The sequence below is a fragment of the Salminus brasiliensis genome, chromosome 11, assembly GCF_030463535.1.
Source record: "Salminus brasiliensis chromosome 11, fSalBra1.hap2, whole genome shotgun sequence".
NCBI lineage: Eukaryota > Metazoa > Chordata > Actinopteri > Characiformes > Bryconidae > Salminus > Salminus brasiliensis.
This window is the reverse complement of record NC_132888.1, coordinates 33,327,028-33,344,495: the sequence shown is the minus strand read 5'-3', so window position 1 is coordinate 33,344,495 and position 17,468 is coordinate 33,327,028. Positions and strand designations below refer to the sequence as shown.

Sequence of the window (17,468 nt, the reverse complement as noted above, 5' to 3'; positions counted from 1 at the left end):
TTTTATATTTTTATAGCAACACACATTAATGTGGCGATTTACAGAGTAGCAGCTAAAAAGCAACCTTGTTCATCTGGCAACGAAGCTAATGATATGCTATGCACAAATGTACAGTCAATTCTGTAAATACTGTGCTTCTCTGGTGGAATGTTTACAATAGAAAATAGGCAGCTGTTGCTACACAGACATGCTTCTTTTAAAAGAAAATCCTCTCCATGTGCCGAGCAGCTCAGTTCCCGTAGTGTAGTGGTTATCACGTTCGCCTAACACGCGAAAGGTCCTCGGTTCGAAACCGGGCGGGAACAAGCTCTTTTCCCCCCCCGTGTTGTTTTTACTTTAAAGTACTCGAAATACGACGTAACGTGATCATTATAACTACACAGTTAATATATATTGTTTTTCGGTTTGTTTGTTTTTTGCATTTGCTGTCTGTAGTCATATTTACATCCTGTACATATCTACTCTATGAATCACTCCAGGTTCATTCTGGTGAAAAGAAAGTATCGAACCACTAGATGGCGGCGTTACTCAGTTCTACACAATACACCGCTTTTGGCCTTTTCTTAAATATTCCACACAGTATACATATTTATCAAATCAAAGCTGCCAATCTGGCCGGTTATTAGATAATTATTTTTATATATAAATATATTTTCTATATATTATTATAGTTTAAACATTATAAATGCAGACGTATACTAGCTAGCTATATAAATAGCTAGAAATCTGCCAGCCCTTGTCTCTTTGGCCGTTTACTTGACAGTTGTCCTTGTGAAACCTTTATGATAACTGAACTGAACAGCTCTTTGGAATAAATACACTGATTCAATTGATTGTTTTATATATATATATATATATATATATATATATATATATATATATATATATATATATATATATATATACTGAAGAGCTGTCATTTGTGTGTATTTCTCAACTGAAGCTACGCAGTGTTAATGGCCGACACTTCCTGACCCTGCCGGTAGAGGGCGACAACACGTTTTCACCGTCTCGCGTGAAATGGACTTACTACCGGAGCTGACCAGGCTGGCGCTGAAGCTCACCTTCGTTTGGTGACAGCACGTTTTGTAACGCTGACCATGATTTCCCTGGTTCCTAAAAACAAAACCCATTAACTAATAAATTATTCACGATTTAACTAGCTACAGTTTTACCTAAAGCCAACGGGCAAACCCTCTCCAAAAGGAGTCCACCGCCAAATACTCTGACGTACGAACGCGATGGTATTTGAATGTAGCATAAATTACCCTCTCATACACAGCTATGCATATCTACTCTGAAGTGCACTGGTCACGACTTCAGTTATCTGTCCAGGAAAGCTCATTTCTTCTTCCTCACACGCGGCGGGACCCGTCTTATTTATTTGCTAATGTAGTAGAGAGGAAGTGAGGTGGCAAAACAGGACAGGGTATTGATTTCGTTGCCATGGTAACTGCAGTGTTTTTGGTTTAGTGCCACATGGCAATTTTGCGAGGTAATCTTTAATACATATAGCTATAGAAATATAGAATATTTGTTCACCCTGTTCCTCACATTCCGATGTGTTACGACCTGCAGCTTTACTAGCTGCATGCTTAATTTGGCCATTTGTCATTCTTCACTAAATGACTCCATAATATCAAAGCAAAAATACAAACATTAAGTAGCAGGAAGCCCGGCAAATTTAATTCCTGCCAATAATTCTCAGTCAAATGTAATAATTCCATCCTTTAAAGCAAATCAATAAATAAAATAAAATACAAAGAGTGTAGGGCTTTGGCTCTTTTAGCATATATCAAGCCACCAAGGTCAACCCAAACCTCAACTATAACCCTTGCTTGCCTGCTGAAAAAGCCAGCATAGACCAGTATAGCTGGTTAACAGCAAGAGCAGCATACACCGTGTTGTGGGAGCTGCGAGACTAGCTAGGCTAGCACTAAACAGCATTAACCTGTTTAGGTCTGCATGGGATGAATGCTGTTTTTTTTTACCAAAGATACGAGACAAGAAAAAAAAAGTACTGTATTGATCCCAATGGAAAATGCAGTAGTGATACATTGACATACTCACATTAGGCATGAAAAGGGGGGAGAAAATGCCTTAATAAGAAAGATTAGCAAGAAAACCCTATAAATACATTTTAACATAGCTTGCCCTTGTTTGTTTGGCAGTATAAGATTTGCTCTTACCTTCAATTTATTGTGCAGTCAAACCAATCATATATGGCAGCCAGACAATTAAATAATTAATTACAATGCAGCAGGCTTAACAGGTAAAAGGGACTCTACACATAGTGACTGCATAGTACAGCTTAAAGCTTATAGATTAAAGTCAAAAGCACTACACAATCAGGACCAGTGTTCCCCAGACCATTTTCCGTAATAGGAAAACATTGTTAGCACAATGTATAGAGCTTAAATCAATACTCCTGGAGTAGGATTGCTAGACAGGGGATGGAGGTGAAGCTGTAGGTCAGGGGTGTCAAACACAGGTCATGTAGAGCCACAGCTTTGTTTGCTGTACTCTAACAAGCCGACTTGTTCTGATTAAGGGATCTGTAAGCGGGAGTAAGGGGGGCTCAGTGACCTTCAGTCTCAGTAAATCTAAAAGAGGTCATTCACTGACATTAGCCTCTGAGAGAGATGTACAGCCCACTCTCACACAGGACCTCACACAGATAAGTGTTATAGTAATTTAAGATGACCAAATGAAAATATATATATATAACAATATATATATAACAATGATAGATGAATTGAACATACAATAAGTCTTTACTGAAAGTCTTTCATGAAAAATTGTATTTAACTTGACATAGTTGATTAATGAGAGTTCTGTACATGGACGTTAAATACCATTGAACACTGAAGTCTCCTAATCTGGCATAACCAAAACAAGGCTGTAAATCAGGTCAATTCTAAAATCCCCAAACTGACTCATTTTATTTATGCCATTATAATTTAAATACAACCGGCCCATTAATAAAAGCCTCAGCTTTCAGAGACATCTAGATATGTTTATTCATTTTCCTTAAAAGGATAACTTAAAAGATTTGCATGGGGAAGCCAAACCCAGAGAGTCAAGGGGAATAAAGCCAACCATAGCTGACTAGGTTGAAAAACCCAGGGAAGGAAGGTGCACTAGGCAGATGCTAGCTTATTAGCTAACCCTAGCTGACCAGCTACAGTTTCTTCAGCTGGATAACTGCTGGGACAAATACAAAAGAAAAAAGAGTGTTGTATGTCACCTATGTTTGATAATACATAGGTGACATAAACCAACCAGCATAGCTCATCATTTTTTTCACAATCTCACCATAAAAAGGAAAAAAAATTAACACAATGTTACATATCAACTAGTTAGCGCTAATGCTATTATGTTATTTGAAATACAGGGAAAACTGTAATGTTGGTATAGTGGCACATCACTGAATCAACTGCCTCCATTTGTTCTGTGCCTTTCTGTGATGAAGCATAATGAATATCTTTTTGGGTTGTACTGTCTCCTAAATAGTTAAGTGAATACTCAAATACACAAACACATCCCTACTAACTATTGCTAAAATAGTTATTAATATTTGTGCTTATTAATAACCCTCATTAATGAAATAAGATTCAATAACAGTCCTTAGTTGAAAAGATCTTTCTTTACCATCACATATTACTGGCCAGTTCATTTAAAGAGATCCTAATCTAGTCCTAATTTATTCTCTTACTCAATCAGTCCTCTGAGGGAATACATTATCCAATCTCTGAGCTCTATCAGAATGTTGAATCACATACAAAAAAAAAATCAAGAGGCCTAGGGAGAAACAAGAAGGTCAACAGGCCAACTGCGCAGAAGAAATGTGTATTAATATTGCCCTCATTTTTTAACAAATTCTTTCTATTGAATAAACACTTGAGAGTAGGCTAGTCTGAGGGAAAAGGACCTCTATTTCACTAATAGAATACTGATGCACACCTTGTTAATTATTCATAAGACAGGGTTGGTATGGATGTTGGCTCATTCACTATGACTACAGTGCAATCATAATAAAAGATACAATGATCACAAAGTACATTGTGTAGTCCAACCACAATAGAACATTTTTTAAATAAGCAATGAATAAGTGTGATAATCTAAAGACGTGATCAAATAAAAAGAAGTTTTAATTCAATTTGTTTTCTAAAACTTAAGGCCAGAGCACACTGACCAGACAAACACAAAGGAACCAAAAAAACTAATTGCCTAAAAACTGACAAATCAAATATGAGAGTGGATGAGGAGTGAACATCCAATACCTCAGCTGTATAAGGGAATTTACATATTCATGATCCCCTCAGATATGTATTTTTTAAGATTCTTTAGGAATAAAAAACTATTTTTAACTTGACGTAGTTGAATGAGAAGAGCTTGGCACATGGATGTGACACGCTGTGAACCTCAAACACCTAATTGGAAAGAAAATCCTACATAACCAAATCAGGGCTGTAAAACTGTTACGTAACAGTCTCGTCTCATTACATTTATGCCCCTAAAATACATAAATACATAAAAACATAATCCCAGCCCACTAGAGAAATCTCTGCTTGCCTTAGTAATACAAGCTGGCAATACAATAAAACACAGTGCTTACATTGGTTACATTGACATTACCAGGTTGGTGACTCAAAACTGATTTTTTTCAGGACTGTGTGGATTTGTTAGTTTTCCCAGACAATCTTTGCCATTGTGCATCACTAGCACTTGAGAGTATGCATATGCAGTGAGCAATACAGCAATAGCTGGGGAAGCAAGCAGGTATATGTGCTAGGCTAAATCCTAACCCTAGGCAACCCTCTTTACCATATCATTAGTTAGCTAACTGCACACTGTTCTCTGGAATAATTACAATTACAGTGCTAACAACAAAGCTTTAGCATGCCATGTGATTCTGTGCTATGCTATGCCATGCGGCTTCTTAGTGTGCCATTGTAGTGCTATAAACCAGGCAATAACAGCAGAGCTCATCAAATTATTCTCCAGTTTCATTCTAAGACTAAATGAATCTTGTACATTTTTTTTGCCTTAACCAAATTCACATACCTTCTATTTATACTACATCTGACTGACTTTAAGTGTACAAGATATTTATACAACAGACATTTATACAACAGACATTTTTGAAATTGTTGCTTCATGTGCTTACGTTGAATTGTCCTGAGTAAACCTGTTTATCCTTTTTTTTTAAACCTTAAACAAGTTAATAAGGGAACCAGTGTTGTCTTAGGACATTTAATAATTCTGTAGGGATTACCATGAGTGGCAATTTAGTAACAGTGTCTCTACAGTGCAGCATAATCCATTTTCAATTCAATCCAATTCAATCCAATTCATATCCAATCCAAATCCATCTCCATAAAGAACAAGTGAAACACACAATTTGTTTCCTCTTGTTGCCCAAAATGCAATGTATGGTTCAGTCATCCAATACATTAAAATGCATTCTGATCCATATTAAAATATTTGTATTGACTTTCCAATCATTTCTGAATTAAACAAGTGTCAGAGCCACCACATTATGACTCAAAGCAGGGGCGGGGGTCCAAGCAGCCAAGGTTTTTTCTTTTTCTTTTCAGCCATCAAAATCAAAGTCCAGCATAAGGAGCTATAAGAAATTAATTTAATCCTTAAACCCATCTACAGCTTCCCATGAATGTGTATGTGTGTGTGTGTGAGTGTATGTGTGTCTGAAGCTTTCAGATTTCTCAGAATCACAGTTAAATACACTGATGCGCCACAACCTTAACACCACCTGCCTAATATTGAGTATATATATTGTGCCGCTGCAACAGATCTGACCATTCAGGGCATCAACTCCACAAGACCTCTGAAGGTGTCCTGTGGCATCTGGCACAGAGATGTTAGCTACAGCCTCCATGGATCGCATCAGTGAGCCTTAGGCGCCCATGACCCTGTTGCAGGTGGAATGGTTGTCTATTTTCTTGGAGCACTTTTGGTGGGTACTGACCACTGCATACCAGTTAAAACTCCACAAAACCTGCCTGATGTTTTGGTGATGCTCCAGCCATCACAATACACAACAAATAATTGCAGAGAAGCCAGTGTAGATAAAGATAATCAAAGTTTTTCACTTCACCTGTCAGTGGTGCTAATGTTATGGTTGATTGGTGTATATGGTAATATGTGTGATGAAACAGAATCAAACAGAATAAAGAGCTTATTCAGTTGCAGGGAAAGATGTTAAGTTGCTCTTACAGCCAATAACCACATCAGACTATTTCTGTTGCGATACATAAATCTTGTTTATCTGCCAATAAACCCGATACCCGATCAAAGACCACATTTTAAATTAATAAACCATATATCTCATCATGTGGGAAAGACTTAAGGCATATATACTGAATTCTTATTTATTTGTCACTAAAAAAGATAATTGTGCTTGACCTTGACAAGTGTTGGCTGGGCTCAGGACTTTTATTCTGAAATTTAAAACCAAAATAGAGCTAACACTTCCTCCCTTGGCAGTGATGTCATTACCCCACTCCACCCCGCCTCCATTACAGGTGCAAAACTCCAACCAAGCAGCTTAGAGCCCTCTTTCTACCCCTAAAAACGGCAGAAACAGCAAAGCTGTTGCTTTTCAAAAATGGCAACGGGATTTAAGTCTGAAATATACTGATATTTAGTTCAGTTTTTAGACACTTCTGGGGCTCAAAACTGTTCGGCCGTATCTGCCTGCAGGAGATCCCCCACTCGCCCCTCCTCTCTGCGCTGCTCTTGAGTAAACAGGGCAGGCTGCTGAAGGCCATGTGTGTGGATTTTTGCTGTTTTTCCGAACTGGGTCACTCGCAGATAGTTGATGACTGATCAAGGGCACCATCTAGTTACATAGGGTAAGTCTTGCTGTTTGCCATGATATGTGTATACACTTTGTGTTACTCCTGTGTTCCTTAGTTATATAGTCTAGAATACCACCGGCGTGGGAATCGGGTTCAGGCCTAATTATCCGATACCAGGCCCAGCTATTTTGTTAATATTGGGACTGACATCTGATCCTAGTATTGGATCGGTGCATCCCAAGCGGTGTTTAATCAAAGCAAAGTATGTTTCCAGGCTATGTATCTAGCTTTCAGGGGAAAGACCATATAAGTATGTTTACCTAATAAATAAAGAGCAGCAAGAGCACAGCTTTACCTTGCTCTGAAAAGTACATCATAGTCATTGATGAGTAAAAATGAGCCACATATGACAGGTTGCTACACAATTTATAACATCAAATTGAACACTTTTTAAGACATTTTTAAGACCACAAAAAGAAAAATTATAATACAGTGTCTGGCACAAAAAACAAAACAGCATTAAAGTGTAGCAGTGCTTCTGTTTTTAATTCATAAATACTGTAGATGCCTATTTGTGTGAGGTTATTGTACATATGAGATTGGGAAAGAGATGTGTTGCAGATAGTTAAAATAAAGCTGTAACTTTGGCAGTGGATTGGGCTTCTGAACCTGCATTGAGTATGCACAATGTGCATTGACTGGATATATAATGAAGTTTTCTTGGAGGCTTAGCATTTATGCCTCTCTGATTTTAAATGTGACTCAGCTGCTTTAATCTCCACACTGCCTAAATCATAGGTATTCTTGCACAGTAGCGCTTTAGTCAAGTCAAGTCAAGTCAAGTGGGTTTTATTGTCATTTCAACTACATACAGAGTACACAGTGAAACGAAACAACGTTCCTCCAGGACCATGGTGCAACATAGACAGTGCATACAAGACACAAGTGCAACACAAACAAACAAGTACGGACAGACAACACAACACAGTACAGACCAGAGAATAATAAATAATGAATAATGACGGTAGTGTGCAAATTGTGCAATGTGCAATAAATAGAGTCCAGTGAGGTAGTAAAGTTATTAGTGCAAATGCTTGTGCAAAAAATGCTTCCCATGTTATCTGGGGTAAATGGTTGGAAAGAGAGAGAGAGAGGGAGAGTGTACATGTACCAGAAAGATATCAGTTCAGAAGTTGAGTTGTGTTGAGGAGTCTGATGGCTTGGGGGAAGAAGCTGTTACAGAGTCTGGTCGTGTTGGACCGGATGCTGCGGTACCTTCTTCCTGATGGCAGGAGGGAGAACAGTGTGAAGGGTGGGTGGAGTCATCCACAATGCTGGTTGCTTTGCGGATGCAGCGGGCGGTGTAAATGTCCAAGCGGGTGGTGTAAATGTCCAAGCGGGTGGTGTAAATGTCCATTTTATTAAATTGCGCAGCTCACAATTCACCGGTCCACCCACGTGTTTCAAACTGAGTGTTGTAGCTAGCCTGCACATTTCTCATTTTCTTTCCAATTCTCACTCAGTTTGCATTCACCTGTGTCAACAACAGTTGTTAGTAGGGGTGTAATGGTTCGGTATGAGTTTAATACAACAGGAAAAATCAACACCCCCCAAGCAATGATAAACGGAGCATTCATGCCGCAGACTATGTGATTCCGTAAACAGTTGTGCTTTTATTTTATTGAATATTGAAACATCATATCTGATCACACTGAATTTAAGACTATTTATTTTTTGCTTCTAGACTAGAGTGTGAATTACACTAGAGTGTGAATTACAAAAATGTGTACAATTATAAAACTTTTTTTTTGTTTGTAATTTCACCAGGGGTGCCTAAATTGTTGCCTACAACTGCATAATAACTGGTGATAAACCACACTCACACTGTATGTGAGTATGTTTAACAAAAGTGAATGTATTTACAGTGTATTATTCACATTAGAGAGAACCATAAACAATTACTGACAAGGAAGGACTGCTGGAGGATGAAACAAAGTAAAGGCCTGTCTAGACCAATACATTACATATACACACACACATTCAGTGCACTCACACTTAAATAATGCATGTGAGAGTGTCAGAGTATGAGATCACCTATTTTGAGAGCCGGGCTGATTGGCTCAAGCTTTATACGAGAATATGTTTATATACTGCTGCTGTCCAATGAAAAACATGTATCTATTGTCTATCTAACATGTATCTTTTGTGTGTGATGGTGCATGCTGACTAGTCAAAATGAGTTTCTGTCATTCATCAAATCTAAATTATTTCAATAATAACAAATAAATAATCCAGACCTGTGGTGCATAGTGTTTTGTTCATATAGTGCAGCCCTACATGATTTAGATTATATAAACTTTTCTTAAATATCAAAGTCACATTTTATCATTTTTACTGGTAATAAATGTTTACTCTGAAATGTATCTAAAATTACAATTGAGTGTATTGAGATGTCTCAAGTGCTATAATAAGGAGTGTTGGTTACATGGTCAACATAAATTGTCTCCTTACGCTTTATTATAGCCTCTCATCTTTCATTTTGTAATATAGTTTTGGTGAGAACCTTTTCTACTAGTCCTCCAGAAAGGTTTGTTAGGATTGCTGCTCTACATTCATACTATTTATGGTATTGATATTTTTCAAATGTTTTCTTATTTATAAGATATACTCAAACTCCAGGACAGTTCATGAATTATTTACAGCTAATTCAGAGGTTCATTCAAATTCAACTCAATTATTCGATCTTCATCCTCCTAAATTTCTCATATGTAGAGAACAATTTAAATAATATTTAGGTGCTGTAAATTGTGGAATGGGCGTTCTATAGAATTTTATAAAAAATGCTTAAAAGACTATTAGACCAATATTTTATGTTCTATGTATTGTCTGGTTTGTGTTGTCACAAAGCGGCTTTACAGAATCAGTAATTATTAAAAAGACAATAAATCAACAACATAAGAAGACATAAAAACCGGTGAGCAAGCCAAAGGTGACAGTGGAAAGGACAAACTCCCTCTGAGCTGGAGAAAGAAAGCTTTGGAGGAACCAAGACAAGGGGGACCTATCCTCCTCTGGCCAGAACTATTTATAAATTATTGTTAAAAGTTACCAAACCACCTATACTGTTGAACTGCTCTGGTGTGCAACATTTTCATAATCATAATATAATAACCATGGTGTAGTATGGGGGGGGGGTGCTGGCACAGGTAGAGGGGACCCCAGCGGTCATTTGAAGCAGGTCGGGCTGGGTGACTATTTACTTGGAGAAGATAAAGAGACAGAGTTAGTTCTGAGAGGATGTTATGGAGAGCAGAGAATGTTGAGCAGTATCAGAGTGTGTCTGACGACTCCGGCAGGTCTGACTATAACAGCCTAATTAAAAGGAGAGAGCCAGAAGGTAATACAGACACGGGAGCACCCTAAAAGATTTAAAGATTGAGACTGTGTCTGAGTCCCGGACATTATCTGGAAAGTTATTCCAGAGTTGGGGGCTTTATAAGAAAAGGCTCTTCCCCTGCTGAGGTTTTCTGAAATTTGGGAACTACTAGGAAGCCAACACCCTGAGATCTAAGCAATCTTGATGGTTCATAATATGTAATAAGATCTCGCAGGTACTCAGGTGCAAGGCCATGTAGGACTTTGTATGTTTATAGAATAATTTTGTAGTCAATACAGAATTTAACTGGGAGTCAATGAAGTGCTGATAGAAGTAGTTTTAGTAAGGACCCTAGCTGCAGAATTTTGAACCAGCTGACGTTTATTGAGGTTCCTGCTGGAACAACCTGACAAAAGTGCATTACAGTAATCTAGTTTTGAGGTAATAAAAGCGTGTACTAGCTTTTCTGCATCCTGTAGAGATAAGGAGTTTCTTAGTTTGGCAATGTTCCTAAAATGTAGAAAAGCTGTCCTACTAATATTAGCTATATGTTGCTCAAATGATAGATCCTAATCGAATATGACGCAAAGATTTTTAGCTGCTGCACCAGGAATAATGGAAAAATCAGCCAAGTCTAACATTAAGACTGATGTGTCTTTTGGATCTAAAAGGAGAACCTTGGTTTTGTTAGCTCTCTCTAAGGCCTCCGGGGTTGCTATCAGTGACTCTTGCTCTCTATGCTTTAGTAAACCCATGATGCATACTTCTAACTGGTCTACTTTAACCACTAAAGAGCTAATTAGCTCACATTTAGTACAAACACTATCATTATCACTAGCGGATAAAGGGTCTAGACTAAACATGTTTTGTTTTTTGATATAACTGTGGGAATAAACTGTAAACACAATCTAAAAGCAGTTAGTAGGTGTACAGTGCAGTAAATGCCTATACATATATAAAAAATAAGTGTTAGAAAGTGGAAAAGCAAGCTAAACATGGAGATAGCAATGCCTCGAACGCTGACATCACAGTACTGAGCAGGAGCAATCAGTAAGAGTAATGAGAGTAATGATAGTTAATAGTGGTAATATTAATAGTGGCAGATAGTTAAGAGTCAATGTAGATTTAAACATGGTCATTAGAAAGGAAGCAGTGGCAGGAGCTTGTGCAGCTGGTCTTGCATAGGTGGTGGGAGAGACTGGTGGTCGGGCCGGATGAGCAGGTGGCCATTTACTCTGAAAAGAGACAGAGTCATGGACTTATGGAGAGCAGAGAATGTTAAACAGTATAGGAGTGAGGCTGACAACTCCGGCAGGTCTGACTGTAACAGCCAGGAGAGAGCCAGAGGGTAGCACAGCCACGGGAGCACCCTGAAACATTGGCATCCATCTGCTCCACTGTCAACAAACCTGAGTAATCACATGCAAGCAGCGAGATGACAGCTCCATGAACCCCTAAATCTGTAACCTTTATCTAAGGGGAAGCATTAATTACCAAAAGCTAAACTAAACAGATGGGTTTTCAGCCTAGACCTGAAGATTGAGACGTGTCTGAATCCCAAACTTTATCTGGAAGGATATTCCAGAGTTGGGGGGGGCTTTATAAGAAAAGACTCTTCCCCCTGATGAGGTTTTCTGAATTTTGAATGAGTAAGAAACCAGCATCCAAACCTGTGATCCAAGTGATCATGATGGTTCATAATATGGTAATAAGATCTTGCAGGTACTCAGGAGTGAGGCCAGGAGGACTCTGTAGGTCAATAGAATTACTATGGGTACATTAACTTTACAAATATATGTATTCATTAATCTTGCAGACATATGCATTAAGATATGCCTACTAGGAATGTCTAGATCAAGGTTTTTTACCCCCAATCTGAGCCTCTCAATGCTGACTATCTGATACCGATCTTTGTGTTTCTGTGAATAATACAGCCTCACAATTTAGGTAAGCTGTGCTAATCCATGCTAGTAAACAGCAGTAAAATCACTATTTTTAGTAGTTTCTGTAATAACACTAAATTCCAATCTGATCAACTTTGTTTGGAGCATTTTTTAGACTGTTTTAATCTCAGTAGTGTTTAACATCTTAAGTCCTGTACGACCCACCTGACCATTCAGCTCCCAGTTCCTTTGCAACTCTGCGGTCAAATTATTTGGTTTGTGTGTGCGATTAGCATTAGCCTTCTCCTTGGTTCTGGATGCGCTGTTCAGAGCTGGTTTAGAACCAAAGCAAAGAGTGTGGTTGTCTCACTGGTAGAGCATTTCCACCATAGTCTGGTTTCTAACCAGGTGGAATTCAGGAGTAAAAACTGTAGATCTTCCCAAATGGATCTAATGGGATAAAATATGTGTCGTTGCAGAACTAAAACAAACTAGGTGGGTTTTGGAAGTGTGGACAAAAACTGCAGAAAATGGATCACCTAACACACTCGCATTTACGGTAAGGCTCTGAGCTAATCTTAAAAGCCAATACCCGATCTATTAAAAATGTCCCTCCCACGATCCTCCCAGTCACTGGTTCAGATGTGTGTGTGTATATATATATGTGTATATAATTTATATATATATATATATATATATATATTAGTTTACCACTGGGCCGTTGAAATATGTGCAGTGCATTTTTTGACACATTTGCGTACACAATCCTAATGTGAGCCTAAAATAGCCTAATCCTCCACATACCGATAATACATGTGTGTAATTCAGTGGATTAAGACTGAAATGGGATAACACAATGTCTGTCTCGCTCTCTCTCTCTCTGTATATGTGTGTGTGTATATATATATATATATATATATATATATACACACACACACACACACACACATACATACACACACACACACACACATATATATATATATATATATATATATAGATTTTGATTTTGTTTTCTTTAAAAATGATACAGAAAATAAATAAATGAATTACAGAGTAGGTATATACTGTGATAGCAGTGTGCATTTGTGTGAATGTGTCTGTATGAGGGACAGAGAGATTGATAGATTCTCAGATGGAAATGAACATGATGTAATTTATTGGCGTGTGTGTGTGTGTTTTTTTTTTTACTGGAACCTCAGTCACAGAATTTATGGGAATGCACTGGGATACGCCCAGAGACTAGGGATAAATATTACCTTCTAAATAACAGCGACACATTTACATAGTTATAACAATGGAAATGTTGATTAAAATGCACTGAGCAATATGGGTAAAGCGAAATAACAAATTATTTGTGGATGAGGATGTCATTAGAGGAATAGTTTAGTAAAACTTTACTACATAATCATTGTCATCATAATCATCAAGACTTTTTATGGATATCTTTGAGAAATGGCTTTCTTCTTGCCACTCTTCCATAAAGGCCAGATTTGTGCAGTGTACGACTGATTGTTGTCCTATGGACAGAATCTCCCACCTCAGCTGTAGATCTCTGCAGTTCATCCAGAGTGATCATGGGTCTTTTGGCTGCATCTCTGATCAGTCTTCTCCTTGTTTGAGCTGAAAGTTTAGAGGGACGGCCGGGTCTTGGTAGATTTGCAGTGGTCTGATACTCCTTCCATTTCGATATGATCGCTTGCACAGTGCTCCTTGAGATGTTTAAAGCTTGGGAAATCTTTTTGTATCCAAATCCAGCTTTAAACTTCTCCACAACAGTATCTCGGACCTGCCTGGTGTGTTCCTTGATCTTCATGATGCTCTCTGCGCTTTAAACAGAACTCTAAGACTATCACAGAGCAAGTGCATTTATACGGAGACTTGATTACACACTGGTGGATTCTATTTATCATCATCAGTCATTTAGGTCAACATTGGATCATTCAGAGATCCTCACTGAACTTCTGGAGTGAGTTTGCTGCACTGAAAGTAAAGGGGCCAAATAATATTGCATGCCCCACTTTTCAGTTTTTTATTTCTAAAAGTTTAAAATATCCAATAAATTTCGTTCCACTTCACGATTATGTCCCACTTGTTGTTGATTCTTCGCAAAAAATTACAATTTCACATCTTTATGTTTAAAGCCTGAAATGTGGCAAAAGGTTGAAAAGTTCAAGGGGGCCGAATACTTATGCAAGGCAGTGTATAATCTAATGATTTGGGATTATATAAACACATAAAGCTGTTTGAGACAGGACAGGAAATCTAGTCTAATAAATGCATAACCCTTGGCCAATTAACACCATGTATATTTAATTTATGTGACAAATGGGCCAAGCCACAGAACACAACCTGACTCTCTCTCTTTGTCTCTTTTGGTAAATCTCTGACTGCTTTAGTTTGTATTTGCACTTAAACCTTTTCTTTAATCTGTTTAGTAGTTTTATAATGATCAAACTTGATGAAATACTGTATGATTACCAGAGTAATCCATGCTACAGTAAATATGAAGTTTCCAATAAGTAGGCGCTGACTGGCTCTAGAGGCTGATATATTTGTATTAGGGATGCACCAATATGGGAATTTTGGGCCGATGCTGATATTACACACATACATATCTGCAGATCCCGATATACATATTTATAACTTACAGAGAGATTAGACAGCCTGGTTTAACATTAAAACCAAAATGTAACATTTATTTGCATAACATTTTTAGCTTTCAGCTACTAACTGTATGAAAACAATTAAATGAAAGGTGTCTTCCGAGAAAATTTTAGCCACATTTAGTTAGCTAACTGGTCCTTACAGAGGTCACAGCTTGAAACCATTTTTTTTTTATTAACAAGTAAATATTAATAGATAATAGCTCCATAATAAACTAATAAGAAATAAATAAAAGGGTTTTAAATGAGTTAAATAAAATAATAGATTTACTCTAACTAATAAAAAAATAAATAGATGGATGTTAAATTAAAGCAAAGAATTAAAAACAAAAACACCAGTTGACCTTGTTTCAGTACACAGAAATAAGAATCCTTGCGTGCTATTTTGGCAATAGTAGGGAATCGACTCTTGTTATTCCAGTACTGCAGTGGACTTTCATTCCTTGGTATTGGAGCCTCTGACAGGAATCCCTGCACCTGAACAGTGCATACATAGATATACAGGACTATGTTCGTTGTCATTTTTTATTAAAAACAAACTAAGACTGACAAAATATGGCATAATAAATTGCCTTTTGGACATTTTATTAATGTGTAAATAATGTACACATTTGTAACAAGCATATTACATTCATATTGTAGCCAATTTTTGCTATCTGAGTGTTTTCTTGGTGTCTGCGTGTCTTCAAGAATTCCGTTGTACATATCAAAGAGAGAGCATGTCTCCTCGTCCTAGCTCTCTTCTCTTGTGGGCGGTCAAGCTGTGGCTTGCTTGTTTGCTCCGTTCGCTCACTCGATGCTTTCTCCATCTGAGTTTGGAACATTTCTTGTGCCTGTAGTTTCACGTCTGCTGTAAAATGACGAACCTTGTATCTTGGGTCTACAATTGTGACGACAGGGGTACTGTGTGAATCTCATTAAAACGTGTGTTTACAACCTGCAACAGAGCATTTTTGCTGGTTTTAACTCCAAAGTCAGAGTGAGCACTTTTAGTCAACAGACGTTGTGAAGGAATCCTGAATGATGCCAAGGCTTCAGATTGGCAACTCTCTCTGGTTAACTGTTCAAATGGACCAAGGAGTGTGATTATATTTTCGATTAAACTCCACTGAGAAGCCGTCAGAGTAGCTAGTAACTCAAAATCAGTGGCATAAGCGCCAACTGCTCGCTTCTGTTCTAGCAAGGTTTGCAACATGTAGCACACACTGTTCCATCTAGTTGAGACGTCCTGTTTGAGCATTTTCGACGGTATACCCAACTCTGTTTGGATGTTTTTTAGATTAGAACTGGCCAAATGCGAGTGTCTGAAATGGCCAACCATCCTTCTGCCAGTCGCAATTACATCCAAAAAGCTGCACTGGGAGAACACACCGTCGTTCACAACGAGCCGTAATGTGTGGGCCATACCTGGCAAACTCAGAACCCCGCATTCCACTATAGCTTTTGCAATGTTACGCGCATTGTCTCGCCGTACAACATGAACGTTCTTCTTGTAAATCTTCCATGTTTCAATTTTTTTTTCAAATGCCACAGAGAGTGCAGAGTTTGTGTGTGAACAAGAGCATTCTTGCACATGCAAAACTGCCTTCTGTAACTCAAAATTGACAGAGTTAGTTCTGAGAGGATTTTATAGAGAGCAGAGAATGTTGAGCAGTATCAGAGTGTATCTGATGACTCAGGCAGATCAGCCTAATTAAAAGGAGAGAGCCAGAAGGTAACACAGACATGGGAGCACCCTGAAACACTAGCGTCCATCTGCTCCATCGTCCAGAAACCTGAGTGATTACGTGCAAGCAGCGAGACGATAGCTCTAGCATCTCAGTGTACTACAATTCACTGTGTCCGTGAACCCCTGGACCTACAACCTTTATCTAAGGGGAAACATTAATTACCAAAAGCTAAAATAAACAGATGAGTTTTCAGCCTAGATTTAAAGATTGAGACTGTGTCTGAGTCCTGAACATTATCTGGAAGGCTATTTCAGAGTTGGGGGGCTTTATAAGAAAAGGCTCTTCCCCCTGCTGAGGTTTTCTGAATTTTAGGAACTACTAGGAAGCCAGCACCCTAAGTATTTTGGATGGTTCATAATATGTAATAAGATCTCGCAGACCATGTAGGGCTTTGTATGTTAATAGAAGAATTTTGTATTCAATCTGGAATTTAACCAGCCAGTGCAGTGCTGATAGAACTGAACTGATATGGTTTTAGTAAGGACCCTGGCTGCAGCATTTTGAACAAGTTGAAGTTTATTGAGGTTACTTTCATGCTGCTTGGTGTTAACATGAAAATTAGAAGCCTGCTAAGTTATATTTCCTTATTTTATATATTCCTGTGTTGTAGGTTAGTACATAATTTGTTTGAGCATGGTGCTTTTAGATGCTGATCTTAAGTGAATAAAAGCTGTGCTGTGTTCCAGTTAGAAATAGCTCATTTTAAGGTCATTCGGAAGTAATGAATATCAAATTGGCAATGGTATCATGATATGGTTTCCCGTTTTAGAGATGAAACAATAATGATATTAATCAGCCTGCTCATCTCTTTTTTATTTTTTTTTGGATGTGATGCATGACTCTGTGTGCACCTTATTATAATACTATACTAAGGATGTCATGTGACCTCACAAATGTGTGCTACAGGCAGAAACTGGTTCTGAAAAAAGTGCAGTTAGGGATTTGTGGGAAATGTGCCTATGTATGTATGCGTGCGTGCGTGTCTTTGT

The 17,468-nt window shown here is 38.0% G+C and overlaps 1 non-coding gene across 1 annotated transcript; it reads left to right on the top strand.

Moving 5' to 3' along the window:
- Window positions 1–232: 232 nt before the first annotated feature.
- On the top strand, window positions 233–305 carry trnav-aac (transfer RNA valine (anticodon AAC)). The gene has a single exon. It is a non-coding gene; the product is annotated as a tRNA-Val (tRNA).
- The last annotated feature ends 17,163 nt before the right edge of the window (window positions 306–17,468 follow it).